Below are 16,266 nucleotides of genomic sequence, written 5' to 3'. Positions count from 1 at the left end.
TACCAGGGTTACAGGTTCTATTCATTCTATTTATGTACCAGTCATTTTACCAGGGTTAGAGGTTCTATTCATTCTGCCAGCCCTGTGTGTACCTGGTAGTGGTCTCTAGGGTCATTGTGCCAGCCCTGTGTGTACCTGGTAGCGGTCTCTAGGGTCATTGTGCCAGCCCTGTGTGTACCTGGTAGCGGTCTCTAGGGTCATTGTGCCAGCCCTGTGTGTACCTGGTAGCGGTCTCTAGGGTCATTGTGCCAGCCCTGTGTGTACCTGGTAGCGGTCTCTAGGGTCATTGTGCCAGCCCTGTGTGTACCTGGTAGGATCTCTAGGGTCATTGTGCCAGCCCTGTGTGTACCTGGTAGCGGTCTCTAGGGTCATTGTGCCAGCCCTGTGTGTACCTGGTAGCGGTCTCTAGGGTCATTGTGCCAGCCCTGTGTGTACCTGGTAGCGGTCTCTAGGGTCATTGTGCCAGCCCTGTGTCTCTAGTGTGCCTGGTGTACCTGCGGTCTCTAGGGTCCCAGCCCTGTGTGTACCTGGTAGCGGTCTCTAGGGTCCCAGCCCTGTGTGTACCTGGTAGCGGTCTCTAGGGTCCCAGCCCTGTGTGTACCTGGTAGCGGTCTCTAGGGTCCCAGCCCTGTGTGTACCTGGTAGCGGTCTCTAGGGTCCCAGCCCTGTGTGTACCTGGTAGCGGTCTCTAGGGTCCCAGCCCTGTGTGTACCTGGTAGCGGTCTCTAGGGTCCCAGCCCTGTGTGTACCTGGTAGCGGTCTCGTGCGTTGACGTATCTGAACCTCTGTATATAGTAGAAGACAAGCCAGGCCAGAGAGATGATCATCAGGATGATGAAGGAGATGGAGACGAACACCACCGACGTCCTGCTCACGTACTTCTGGAGATTACGCGTTCCTATGGTGATGTGCATGGTTACCGTGACGTTCCGTTCCAGCAGAGCAGCGACCTCACGACCTTTAGGCTCGGGGATCATGATGGCGACCACGTCACCCATACCTGAGAAGGGAGGGAGGGAGATTTTAGGACAGGAATACAAATAAAACAGACTCCCTGTGTGTGTGTGTGTGTGTGTGTGTGTGTCTTCACTGCTCAGCAGAAGAAGCCTTGTTGCTGTCTGGGACTGGACTCGTCTCCTGTGGCAGAATTTAGAACCTCCACATAGATTCTAAGAATACTGGGACTGTAAACAGAACTCCTGAGTGTTCCATCCTAACATAAAAATCATTAGTCTCTCGATTGGCATGAAATAAGGAGTGCAGGACAGGGCCATTTGTGAAATTCCTGACTCCACTACGGAACGTCAAGAATGCAGAGGGAATGTTCCAGGTGTATTCATGGGGCCTGGACTACCCAACACTTATCATCACTGAACACACACACTTATTGATCCCAGACCAGATAGAGAACACAGTCTGATAATAGGCCCTGCTGTGTGTGTCTACACACACACACACACACACACACCATGGCCAGTTTATTAGGTACACCACCCCGTTCATGAAAATGGTTCGCTCCTACAGACAGTGAGTCACGTGGCCGTGGCTGACTATATTAAAGCAGGCAGACAGGCATCGAGGCATTCAGTTACTGTTTGATTGAACGTTAGCAAGCTAGTGACCTAAGAGACTTTGAGCGTGGTATGATCTTCGGTGTCATGCGAGTGGAATCCAGTATCTAAAAAAAAACGCCCCGGCGTTTTCACGCACGACAGTGTCTAGGGTTTACCGAGAAGAGCCAGACACACAATACACATACAGTCAGCGGCAGTGTCTAGGGTTTACCGAGAAGAGCCAGACACACAATACACATACAGTCAGAGGCAGTGTCTAGGGTTTACCGAGAAGAGCCAGACACACAATACACATACAGTCAGCGGCAGTGTCTAGGGTTTACCGAGAAGAGCCAGACACACAATACACATACAGTCAGAGGCAGTGTCTAGGGTTTACCGAGAGGCGGCACACAATACACATACAGTCAGAGGCAGTGTCTAGGGTTTTGCCGAGAAGAGCCAGACACACAATACATACAGTCAGCGGCAGTCCTGTGGGCGAAAACAGCTCATTGATGAATGAGGTTCGAAAGGAGAACGATGCTGACAGGCCACAAACAGTCAACGGCGCTGTACAACAAGTGGTGTGCAGAAGGGCATCTCGGAACGCACAACACCTCGATCCTTGTCACCGATTGGCTATTGCAGCAGACGACCACACCGGGTTCCACTCCTATCAGCTTAAAACAAGAAGAAGCTGCTCCAGTGGGCCATCACCAACACTGGACCAATGAGGAGTGGAAAAACATTGCCTGGTCCGACGAATCCTGGTTCACGTTGCGTCATGCTGATGGCAGAGTCAGGATTTGGCGTAATCAGAATGAGTCCATGGTCCCATCCTTCCTGGTGTCAACGGTACAGGCTGGTAGAGGAGGTGTAATGATGTTTCTCAGGTACACGTTCCTGTATCAACAGTACAGGCTGGTAGAGGAGGTGTAATGATGTACAGGCTGGTAGAGGTGTTGTGATGTTTCCCAGGTACACGTTCCCTGTATCAACAGTACAGGCTGGTAGAGGAGGTGTAATGATGTACAGGCTGGTAGAGGAGGTGTAATGATGTTTCCCAGGTACACGTTCCCTGTATCAACAGTACAGGCTGGTAGAGGAGGTGTAATGATGTACAGGCTGGTAGAGGAGGTATAATGATGTTTCCCAGGTACACGTTCCCTGTATCAACAGTACAGGCTGGTAGAGGAGGTGTAATGATGTACAGGCTGGTAGAGGAGGTATAATGATGTTTCCCAGGTACACGTTCCCTGTATCAACAGTACAGGCTGGTAGAGGAGGTGTAATGATGTACAGGCTGGTAGAGGAGGTGTAATGATGTTTCCCAGGTACACGTTCCCTGTATCAACAGTACAGGCTGGTAGAGGTGTAATGATGTTTCCCAGGTACACGTTCCCTGTATCAACAGTACAGGCTGGTAGAGGAGGTGTAATGATGTACAGGCTGGTAGAGGAGGTGTAATGATGTTTCCCAGGTACTTCCTGTATCAACAGTACAGGCTGGTAGAGGAGGTGTAATGATGTACAGGCTGGTAGAGGAGGTGTAATGATGTTTCCCAGGTACACGTTCCCTGTATCAACAGTACAGGCTGGTAGAGGAGGTGTAATGATGTACAGGCTGGTAGAGGAGGTGTAATGATGTTTCCCAGGTACACGTTCCCTGTATCAACAGTACAGGCTGGTAGAGGAGGTGTAATGATGTACAGGCTGGTAGAGGAGGTGTAATGATGTTTCCCAGGTAGAGGAGGTGTAATGATGTTTCCCTGTATCAACAGTACAGGCTGGTAGAGGAGGTGTAATGATGTAATGATGTAATGATGTTTCAGGCTGGTACAGGCTGGTAGAGGAGGTGTAATGATGTAAGGCTGGTAGAGGAGGTGTATGATGTTCCCAGGTACACGTTCCCTGTATCAACAGTACAGGCTGGTAGAGGAGGTGTAATGACGTTTCCCAGGTACACGTTCCCTGTATCAACAGTACAGGCTGGTAGAGGAGGTGTAATGATGTACAGGCTGGTAGAGGAGGTGTAATGATGTTCATTGGAGGAGGTGTAATAATGATGCGGGATTGCTTTCCTGACACATGTTAGGTCCCTGTGTGTGTGTGTGTGTGTGTGAGTGAGTGAGGGATGGACATGCACTGTGCATTCTGAAAGTATTCAGACCCCTCTACCCTTCCCACATTTTGTTACGTTACAGTCTTATTCTAAAATGTATTATAGCATAATTATTTTACTCATCAATCTACACAATACGCCATAATAAGGACAAAGCAGAAACAGGTTAAGAAGTTTTTTGCAAATTCATTAAAAAATAATGGAAATATCACATTTACATAAGTATTCAGACCCTTTACTCAGTACTTTGTTGAAGCACCTTTGGCAGCGATTATATCCTCGAGTCTTCTTGGGTTTGACGCTACCAGCTTGGCACACCTGTATTTGGGGAGTTTCTCCCATTCTTCTCTGCAGATCCTCTCAAGCTCTGACAGGTTGGATGGGGAGCGTCGCTGCACAGCTATTTTAAGGTCTCTCCAGACATGTTCGATCAGGGTTCAAGTCCGGGTTCTGGCAGGGCCAATCAATATTAAGGTGTTCTTAATGTGTTTTGATGTTTTGTCTTTCCGTCTACTAAGAGTTCAATCAACTGTAGTATTGCATTTCAGTTCTCCTGACTCAAATGTCATTCATTGTCTCCTCACAGAAGGAATACTGTAGTTTGCACAGCTCTTTCACTCCCATCACTTCCTCCTTATTTACATAAACAGCCATCTAGTTTCTCCAGTTTGATCAACTGATAGTGGCCTGATCAAACTGAACAAAAAAAACAATTTTTCAAAAGATTTTTCTGAGTTAATTTAAGGAAAATCAGTCAATTTAAAATAAAATCGTTAGGTCATAATCTATGGATTTCACATGACTGGACATACAGATATGAATCCGTTGGTCACAGATATTTAAAAAATATATATTTAAAAAAAATTGGACTTACAATGGGCCTCAGGGTCACTGTATTTTTGCGCATTCAAATTGCCATCGATAAAATGCTACTGGGTTTGTTGACTGTAGTTTATGCCTGCCCATACCAATAACCCACCGCCTCGTTGACATCAGCACACCGCTCGCCCACACCACACCGTACACGCCGTCTGACCGGTACAGTTGAAACCAGGACTCATCCGTGAAGAGCACACTTCTCCAGGGTGTCAGCGGCCATCGAAGGTGAACATTTTCCCACTGAAGTCGGTGACGACGCCGAACTGCAGTCACGACCCTGGTGAGGACGACGAGCAAACCCAGTTTCATCAGCTGTCAGGGTGGCTGGTCTCAGAAGATCCCGCAGGTGAAGAAGCCGGATGCGGAGGTCCTGGGTTGTCGTGGTTACACGTGGTCCACGGTTGAGACCGGTTGGACGTACTGTCAAATTCTCTAAAAACTACTTAAGGTAATGCTGAGTTCTATACCATCTCTGGCAACCGCTCTGGTGGACATTCCTGCAGTCAGCATGCCAATTACACGCTCCCTCAAAACTTGAGACATCGGTACATTTTAGTTGTCATTTATTGTCTCCAGCACAAGGTGCACCTGTGTAATGATCATGCTGATTAATCAGATTCTTGATATGCCACACCTGTCAATTGGATGGATTATCTTGACAAAGGAGAAATACTCACTAACAGGGATGTAAACAAATTTCTGCACAAAATTTGGGAGAAATAAGCTTTTTCTGAGTATGGAACATTTCTGTAATCTTTCATGTCAGCTCATGAAACATGGGACCAACACTTTACATGTTGTGTTTATATTTATTTTGTGTGTGTAGGGTAGCGGTTAGAATGTTACCTCATCAGCATAGAGGTTAGAATGTTACCTCATCAGCAGAGGTTAGAATGTTACCTCATCAGCAGAGGTTAGAATGTTACCTCATCAGCAGAGGTTAGAATGTTACCTCATCAGCAGAGGTTAGAATGTTACCTCATCAGCATAGAGGTTAGAATGTTACCTCATCAGCATAGAGGTTAGAATGTTACCTCATCAGCAGAGGTTAGAATGTTACCTCATCAGCAGAGGTTAGAATGTTACCTCATCAGCAGAGGTTAGAATGTTACCTCATCAGCATAGAGGTTAGAATGTTACCTCATCAGCATAGAGGTTAGAATGTTACCTCATCAGCATAGAGGTTAGAATGTTACCTCATCAGCAGAGGTTAGAATGTTACCTCATCAGCATAGAGGTTAGAATGTTACCTCATCAGCATAGAGGTTAGAATGTTACCTCAGCAGCATAGAGGTTAGAATGTTACCTCATCAGCATAGAGGTTAGAATGTTACCTCATCAGCATAGAGGTTAGAATGTTACCTCATCAGCATAGAGGTTAGAATGTTACCTCATCAGCATAGAGGTTAGAATGTTACCTCATCAGCATAGAGGTTAGAATGTTACCTCATCAGCAGAGGTTAGAATGTTACCTCAGCAGCATAGAGGTTAGAATGTTACCTCATCAGCAGAGGTTAGAATGTTACCTCAGCAGCATAGAGGTTAGAATGTTACCTCAGCAGCATAGAGGTTAGAATGTTACCTCAGCAGCATAGAGGTTTAGAATGTTACCTCAGCAGCATAGAGGTTAGAATGTTACCTCATCAGCATAGAGGTTAGAATGTTACCTCATCAGCATAGAGGTTAGAATGTTACCTCATCAGCAGAGGTTAGAATGTTACCTCATCAGCAGAGGTTAGAATGTTACCTCAGCAGCATAGAGGTTAGAATGTTACCTCATCAGCAGAGGTTAGAATGTTACCTCAGCAGCATAGAGTTAGAATGTTACCTCAGCAGCATAGAGGTTAGAATGTTACCTCAGCAGCATAGAGGTTAGAATGTTACCTCAGCAGCATAGAGGTTAGAATGTTACCTCAGCAGCATAGAGGTTAGAATGTTACCTCAGCAGCATAGAGGTTAGAATGTTACCTCAGCAGCATAGAGGTTAGAATGTTACCTCAGCAGCATAGAGGTTAGAATGTTACCTCAGCAGCATAGAGGTTAGAATGTTACCTCAGCAGCATAGAGGTTAGAATGTTACCTCAGCAGCATAGAGGTTAGAATGTTACCTCAGCAGCATAGAGGTTAGAATGTTACCTCAGCAGCATAGAGGTTAGAATGTTACCTCAGCAGCATAGAGGTTAGAATGTTACCTCAGCAGCATAGAGGTTAGAATGTTACCTCAGCAGCATAGAGGTTAGAATGTTACCTCAGCAGCATAGAGGTTAGAATGTTACCTCATCAGCAGAGGTTAGAATGTTACCTCATCAGCAGAGGTTAGAATGTTCCACAGCAGCAGAGGTTAGAATGTTACCTCATCAGCAGAGCTTAGAATGTTCCACAGCAGCATAGAGGTTAGAATGTTACCTCATCAGCAGAGGTTAGAATGTTCCACAGCAGCATAGAGGTTAGAATGTTACCTCAGCAGCATAGAGGTTAGAATGTTACCTCATCAGCAGAGGTTAGAATGTTACCTCATCAGCAGAGCTTAGAATGTTCCACAGCAGCAGAGGTTAGAATGTTACCTCATCAGCAGAGGTTAGAATGTTACCTCATCAGCAGAGGTTACAATGTTACCTCATCAGCAGAGGTTACAATGTTACCTCATCAGCATAGCTGGTATTTATAGGGTAGCGGTTAGAATGTTGCCTCATCAGCAGAGGTTAGAATGTTGCCTCATCAGCATAGCTGGTATTTATAGGGTAGCGGTTAGAATGTTGCCTCATCAGCATGGGATTAATCATGGGAATTGATGGGAAATGATGTAAATGTATCGCTAGCCACTTTAAACAATGCTACCTTATATAATGTTACTTACCCTACATTGTTCATCTCATATGCATACGTTGATACTGTACTCTATATCATCGACTGCATCCTTATGTAATACATGTATCACTAGCCACTTTAACTATGCCACTTGGTTTACATACTTATCTCATATGTATATACTGTACTCGATATCATCTACTGTATCTTGCCTATGCTGCTCTGTACCATCACTCATTCATATATCCTTATGTACATATTCTTTATCCCCTTACACTGTGTATGACAGTAGTTTTTTTTGGAATTGTTAGTTAGATTACTTGCTCGTTATTACTGCATTGTCGGAACTAGAAGCACAAGCATTTCGCTACACTCGCATTAACATCTGCTAACCATGTGTATGTGACAAATAAAATTTGATTTGATTTGATTTGAATGTTACCTCAGCAGCATAGAGGTTAGAATGTTACCTCATCAGCATAGAGGTTAGAATGTTACCTCAGCAGCATAGAGGTTAGAATGTTACCTCATCAGCATAGAGGTTAGAATGTTACCTCAGCAGCATAGAGGTTAGAATGTTACCTCAGCAGCATAGAGGTTAGAATGTTACCTCAGCAGCATAGCTGGTATTTATAGGGTAGAGGTTAGAATGTTACCTCATCAGCATAGCTGGTATTTATAGGGTAGAGGTTAGAATATCACCTCAGCAGGATTAGCATCCAGTCTCTCCTCCTCTTTACCATTAGCAAACATGCAGAATGCCATTCACCAATTAACTTCAGCCTATGAGCACGCCACAGTAAGCACATTCCAGAACGCTCACCGATTAACCTAGGGGCTCAATTACGCAATAACCACTCCCCTTTCTGTCAACCAATGGGAATACATCTAGGGGAGTATTTATGTCAACTCATCCTTTGTCTGTCACTTTATGTTTTGCTGCAACAGTCTTCCAATGAACTTTCACCTTCCCACCACCAGCATGATAACCTGAAAGGCCGTCATGGCAACCCCGTTCTCCCAGCCGGGGTGGTTCCGAGGTCAGCTGCCCAGCATAGGGCAACCTGTCATCATCTGCCCAGCATAGAGCAACCTGTCATCATCTGCCCAGCATAGGGCGACCTGTCATCATCTGCCCAGCATAGGGCAACCTGTCATCATCTGCCCAGCATAGAGCAACCTGTCATCATCTGCCCAGCATAGGGCGACCTGTCATCATCTGCCCAGCATAGGGGCAACCTGTCATCATCTGCCCAGCATAGGGCAACCTGTCATCATCTGCCCAGCATAGGGCAACCTGTCATCATCTGCCCAGCATAGGGCAACCTGTCATCATCTGCCCAGCATAGGGCAACCTGTCATCATCTGCCCAGCATAGGGCAACCTGTCATCATCTGCCCAGCATAGGGCAACCTGTCATCATCTGCCCAGCATAGGGCAACCTGTCATCATCTGGCTCTGAGGAGCATTCCTCGGAGACGAAACCCGACCCCCAAAACTATTCCATAAACGTCCATATTTTACTTAGTCTGCTATCATTCAGTTAAGCCTGTACTCGATTGAACTGCATGGTGGGGTCTCTACCCCCTATACTATACCCACTGCATGGTGGGGTCTCTACCCTCTATACTATACCCACTGCATGGTGGGGTCTCTACCCCCTATACTATACCCACTGCATGGTGGGGTCTCTACCCCCTATGCTATACCCACTGCATGGTGGGGTCTCTACCCCCTATACTATACCCACTGCATGGTGGGGTCTCTACCCCCTATACTATACCCACTGCATGGTGGGGTCTCTACCCCCTATACTATACCCACTGCATGGTGGGGTCCCTACCCCCTATGCTATACCCACTGCATGGTGGGGTCTCTACCCCCTATGCTATACCCACTGCATGGTGGGGTCTCTACCCCCTATACTATACCCACTGCATGGTGGGGTCTCTACCCCCTATACTATACCCACTGCATGGTGGGGTCTCTACCCCCTATACTATACCCACTGCATGGTGGGGTCTCTACCCCTATACTATACCCACTGCATGGTGGGGTCTCTACCCCTATACTATACCCACTGCATGGTGGGGTCTCTACCCCCTATACTATACCCACTGCATGGTGGGGTCTCTACCCCTATACTATACCCACTGCATGGTGGGGTCTCTCTACCCCCCCTATACTATACCCACTGCATGGTGGGGTCTCTACCCCCTATGCTATACCCACTGCATGGTGGGGTCTCTACCCCTATACTATACCCACTGCATGGTGGGGTCTCTACCCCTATGCTATACCCACTGCATGGTGGGGTCTCTATCCCCTATACTATACCCACTGCATGGTGGGGTCTCTCTACCCTCTATACTATACCCACTGCATGGTGGGGTCTCTATCCCCTATACTATACCCACTGCATGGTAGGGTCTCTACCCCCTATACTATACCCACTGCATGTTGGGGTCTCTACCCCCTATACTATACCCACTGCATGGTGGGGTCTCTCTACCCTCTATACTATACCCACTGCATGGTGGGGTCTCTCTACCCTCTATACTATACCCACTGCATGGTGGGGTCTCTATCCCCTATACTATACCCACTGCATGGTGGGGTCTCTACCCCTATACTATACCCACTGCATGGTGGGTTCTCTCTCCTGTACTATACCCACTGCATGGTGGGGTCTCTCTACCCTCTATACTATACCCACTGCATGGTGGGGTCTCTACCCCCTATACTATACCCACTGCATGGTGGGGTCTCTACCCCCTATACTATACCCACTGCATGGTGGGGTCTCTACCCCCTATACTATACCCACTGCATGGTGGGGTCTCTATCCCCTATACTATACCCACTGCATGGTGGGGTCTCTATCCCCTATACTATACCCACTGCATGGTGGGGTCTCTACCCCCTATACTATACCCACTGCATGGTGGGGTCTCTATCCCCTATACTATACCCACTGCATGGCGGGGTCTCTATCCCCTATACTATACCCACTGCATGGTGGGGTCTCTACCCCCCTATACTATACTATACCCACTGCATGGTGGGGTCTCTACCCCCTATACTATACCCACTGCATGGTGGGGTCTCTACCCCTATACTATACTATACCCACTGCATGGTGGGGTCTCTACCCCCTATGCTATACCCACTGCATGGTGGGGTCTCTACCCTCTATACTATACCCACTGCATGGTGAGGTCTCTATCCCCCTATACTATACTATACCCACTGCATGGTGGGGTCTCTACCCCCTATACTATACCCACTGCATGGTGGGGTCTCTACCCCCTATACTATACCCACTGCATGGTGGGGTCTCTACCCCTATACTATACCCACTGCATGGTGGGGTCTCTATCCCCTATACTATACCCACTGCATGGTGAGGTCTCTACCCCCCTATACTATACTATACCCACTGCATGGTGGGGTCTCTACCCCTATACTATACTATACCCACTGCATGGTGGGGTCTCTACCCCTATACTATACTATACCCACTGCATGGTGGGGTCTCTACCCCCTATACTATACCCACTGCATGGTGGGGTCTCTACCCCTATACTATACCCACTGCATGGTGGGGTCTCTAACCCCTATACTATACCCACTGCATGGTGGGGTCTCTAACCCCCTATACTATACCCACTGCATGGTGGGGTCTCTACCCCCTATACTATACCCACTGCATGGTGGGGTCTCTACCCCCTATACTTTACCCACTGCATGGTGGGGTCTCTACCCCCTATACTATACTATACCCACTGCATGGTGGGGTCTCTACCCCCTATACTATACTATACCCACTGCATGGTGGGGTCTCTACCCCCCTATACTATACCCACTGCATGGTGAGGTCTCTACCCCCTATACTATACCCACTGCATGGTGGGGTCTCTATCCCCTATGCTATACCCACTGCATGGTGGGGTCTCTATCCCCTATACTATACCCACTGCATGGTGGGGTCTCTATCCCCTATGCTATACCCACTGCATGGTGGGGTCTCTACCCCCATACTATACCCACTGCATGGTAGGGTCTCTACCCCCTATACTATACCCACTGCATGGTGGGGTCTCTACCCCCCTATACTATACCCACTGCATGGTGGGGTCTCTATCCCCTGTACTATACCCACTGCATGGTGGGGTCTCTCTACCCTCTATACTATACCCACTGCATGGTGGGGTCTCTACCCCTATACTATACCCACTGCATGGTGGGGTCTCTACCCCTATACTATACCCACTGCATGGTGGGGTCTCTATCCCCTATACTATACCCACTGCATGGTGGGGTCTCTATCCCCTATGCTATACCCACTGCATGGTGGGGTCTCTACCCCCTATACTATACCCACTGCATGGTAGGGTCTCTACCCCCTATACTATACCCACTGCATGGTGGGGTCTCTACCCCCTATACTATACCCACTGCATGGTGGGGTCTCTATCCCCTGTACTATACCCACTGCATGGTGGGGTCTCTCTACCCTCTATACTATACCCACTGCATGGTGGGGTCTCTACCCCCTATACTATACCCACTGCATGGTGGGGTCTCTACCCCCTATACTATACCCACTGCATGGTGGGGTCTCTACCTATACTATACCCACTGCATGGTGGGGTCTCTATCCCCTATACTATACCCACTGCATGGTGGGGTCTCTACCCCCTATACTATACCCACTGCATGGTGGGGTCTCTACCCCCCTATACTATACCCCCTGCATGGTGGGGTCTCTACCCCCTATACTATACCCACTGCATGGTGGGGTCTCTATCCCCTATACTATACCCACTGCATGGTGAGGTCTCTACCCCTATACTATACTATACCCACTGCATGGTGGGGTCTCTACCCCCTATACTATACTATACCCACTGCATGGTGGGGTCTCTACCCCCTATACTATACTATACCCACTGCATGGTGGGGTCTCTACCCCCTATACTATACCCACTGCATGGTGGGGTCTCTACCCCCCTATACTATACCCACTGCATGGTGGGGTCTCTACCCCCCTATACTATACCCACTGCATGGTGGGGTCTCTACCCCCTATACTATACCCACTGCATGGTGGGGTCTCTACCCCCATATACTATACTATACCCACTGCATGGTGGGGTCTCTACCCCCTCTATACTATACCCACTGCATGGTGGGTCTCTACCCCCCTATACTATACCCACTGCATGGTGGGGTCTCTATACCTATGCTATACCCACTGCATGGTGGGGTCTCTATCCCCTATACTATACCCACTGCATGGTGGGGTCTCTATCCCCTATGCTATACCCACTGCATGGTGGGGTCTCTACCCCCTATACTATACCCACTGCATGGTAGGGTCTCTACCCCTATACTATACCCACTGCATGGTGGGGTCTCTACCCCTATACTATACCCACTGCATGGTGGGGTCTCTATCCCCTGTACTATACCCACTGCATGGTGGGGTCTCTCTACCCTCTATACTATACCCACTGCATGGTGGGGTCTCTACCCCTATACTATACCCACTGCATGGTGGGGTCTCTACCCCCTATACTATACCCACTGCATGGTGGGGTCTCTACCCCCTATACTATACCCACTGCATGGTGGGTCTCTATCCCCTATACTATACCCACTGCATGGTGGGGTCTCTACCCCCCTATACTATACCCACTGCATGGTGGGGTCTCTATGCCCTGTACTATACCCACTGCATGGCGGGGTCTCTACCCCTATACTATACCCACTGCATGGTGGGGTCTCTACCCCTATACTATACTATACCCACTGCATGGTGGGGTCTCTACCCCTATACTATACCCACTGCATGGTGGGGTCTCTACCCCCTATATACTATACTATACCCACTGCATGGTGGGGTCTCTACCCCCTATGCTATACCCACTGCATGGTGGGGTCTCTACCCTCTATACTATACCCACTGCATGGTGAGGTCTCTACCCCCTATACTATACCCACTGCATGGTGGGGTCTCTCTACCCCTATACTATACTATACCCACTGCATGGCGGGGTCTCTACCCTCTATACTATACCCACTGCATGGTGAGGTCTCTACCCCTATACTATACTATACCCACTGCATGGTGGGGTCTCTACCCCTATACTATACTATACCCACTGCATGGTGGGGTCTCACCCCTCTATACTATACTATACCCACTGCATGGTGGGGTCTCTACCCCTATACTATACTATACCCACTGCATGGTGGGGTCTCTACCCCCCTATGCTATACCCACTGCATGGTGGGGTCTCTACCCTCTATACTATACCCACTGCATGGTGGGGTCTCTATCCCCTATACTATACTATACCCACTGCATGGTGGGGTCTCTACCCCCTATACTATACCCACTGCATGGTGGGGTCTCTACCCCTATACTATACCCACTGCATGGTGGGGTCTCTATCCCCTATACTATACTATACCCACTGCATGGTGGGGTCTCTATCCCCTACTATACTATACCCACTGCATGGTGGGGTCTCTATCCCCTATACTATACCCACTGCATGGTGGGGTCTCTATCCCCTATACTATACCCACTGCATGGTGGGGTCTCTATCCCCTATACTATACCCACTGCATGGTGGGGTCTCTATCCCCCTATACTATACCCACTGCATGGTGGGGTCTCTACCCCCTATACTATACCCACTGCATGGTGGGGTCTCTATCCCCCTATACTATACTATACCCACTGCATGGTGGGGTCTCTATCCCCTATACTATACCCACTGCATGGTGGGGTCTCTACCCCCTATACTATACCCACTGCATGGTGGGGTCTCATCCCCTATACTATACTATACCCACTGCATGGTGGGGTCTCTACCCCTATACTATACCCACTGCATGGTGGGGTCTCTACCCCTATACTATACCCACTGCATGGTGGGGTCTCTATCCCCTATACTATACCCACTGCATGGTGGGGTCTCCTATCCTATACTATACCCACTGCATGGTGGGGGTCTCTATCCCCTATACTATACCCACTGCATGGTGGGGTCTCTACCCCTATACTATACCCCACTGCATGGTGGGGTCTCTATCCCCCTATACTATACCCACTGCATGGTGGGGTCTCTACCCCCCATACTATACCACTGCATGGTGGGGTCTCTACCCCTATACTATACCCACTGCATGGTGGGGGTCTCACCCCCTATACTATACCCACTGCATGGTGGGGGTCTCTACCCTATACTATACCCACTGCATGGTGGGGTCTCTATCCCCTATACTATACCCACTGCATGGTGGGTCTCTATCCCCTATACTATACCCACTGCATGGTGGTCTCTATCCCCTATACTATACCCACTGCATGGTGGGGTCTCTATCCCCCTATACTATACCCACTGCATGGTGGGGTCTCTACCCCCTATACTATACCCACTGCATGGTGGGTCTCTATCCCTATACTATACCCACTGCATGGTGGGGTCTCTATCCCCTATACTATACCCACTGCATGGTGGGGTCTCTACCCCCCTATACTATACCCACTGCATGGTGGGGTCTCTATCCCCTATTCCCCCTATTCATAATTATACATAGCTACATACACACAAGACTTACAAGATAGAGATAACACCTACGCCCTGATGATCGCAGTAAACAAGTCATCTATGCATAACAACTCCCCACCCTGTGTGACCCGATACATCATATGACGATCTGGCCTGCTAGTGCATACCTGAATGTGGCATGGTGATTGTATCATTGGTGTTGCTGGATCCAACGTTGAATATAACGATGGCCGAGGCGTTTTGGCTCGCTGCGTGTCTTATCTTATCTTTAAATGCAGTTTCCTGGCAATCAGGGCTATCCACGCACTGCCTTGGACCGGAACAGAGAACCGGGTACCGGGATCACAGGCTTGTCTATCCTGAGAGAGAGTAGGGCGGAAGTACCACGACTCCTTTTGCGTCGCGTTTAAGCGAGTGTTCCCGTATCGACCGTATTCTGCTTTTTCCGTCCGGACTTCAGAGGTGACCGGGTCTATGTGGGTGATATTAACGAAAGCGGTGTACCACCCTCTCTCGGCCACGGTAAAGTCCAAACAGAGGAGGTGAACGAAACAAAAACGTCAGGAGCCATGTAGATAGGGGCTAAACTGCGGCAGGCCTGCATCAACGACATGATCAGACCTATCTGGTTTATTATGATCTCTGTCTGCAGTACCGTCCACACCTACAACTAGATACTGTTAGTTAGTTACACCATAACGGGCGGGTTGTTTTCCATCCACCCCCTGGTCTCTCTCTCTCTCTCTGTGTGTAAACACACTCCTCATCTACTAGCTACTTAATGTAGGGTTGCAGAAAGCCGAAGGGGAAAAAAACACACACTTCCTTTTTCAAAACCTCAAATCAACAAAACAACAAAGGTTGTTTCCGGCAACCGCGAGGAAACGGTAACCAGCGACCATGTGGACACTCTGCAAAGACATTACAAAGTTAGTTTTGGTTATAAACGTTAATGGGTCCACGAAGTGTTTCTCCCCTTTATCAACTTTCAGAATAAAAGTCCTTCCTGTATACTTCAAATGAATAATTAGGGCGAAAATTATGAAAAATGTGCACAATTATCGATATATTTTGTACTAGTTATCATACAAAAAGAATAATTTAAAGTATTTCAAAGATGTCATTTTTGTACATTTATTTTAAACCTAAATGGTCAACGTTTTGTTTTTTTGTAATGTGTACTCCAATAATATAATACAAAATTATCTGTACATTGTGTTACAGTAAAAACAGTCCCCATCCTCAAAAACAAATAATGGCATTTATAGTACCATTGACGTCACTAGACCCGGGCTTTCGGGGTTTTTTACAGGCAT

The 16,266-nt window shown here is 48.1% G+C and overlaps 1 pseudogene; it reads right to left on the bottom strand.

Moving 5' to 3' along the window:
• Positions 1-502: 502 nt before the first annotated feature.
• LOC121843176 lies at positions 503-16,266 on the bottom strand (annotated as a pseudogene).

Source organism: Oncorhynchus tshawytscha, unplaced genomic scaffold, assembly GCF_018296145.1.
Source record: "Oncorhynchus tshawytscha isolate Ot180627B unplaced genomic scaffold, Otsh_v2.0 Un_contig_11399_pilon_pilon, whole genome shotgun sequence".
Taxonomy (NCBI): domain Eukaryota; kingdom Metazoa; phylum Chordata; class Actinopteri; order Salmoniformes; family Salmonidae; genus Oncorhynchus; species Oncorhynchus tshawytscha.
This window is presented reverse-complemented; position numbering and strand designations above follow the sequence as displayed.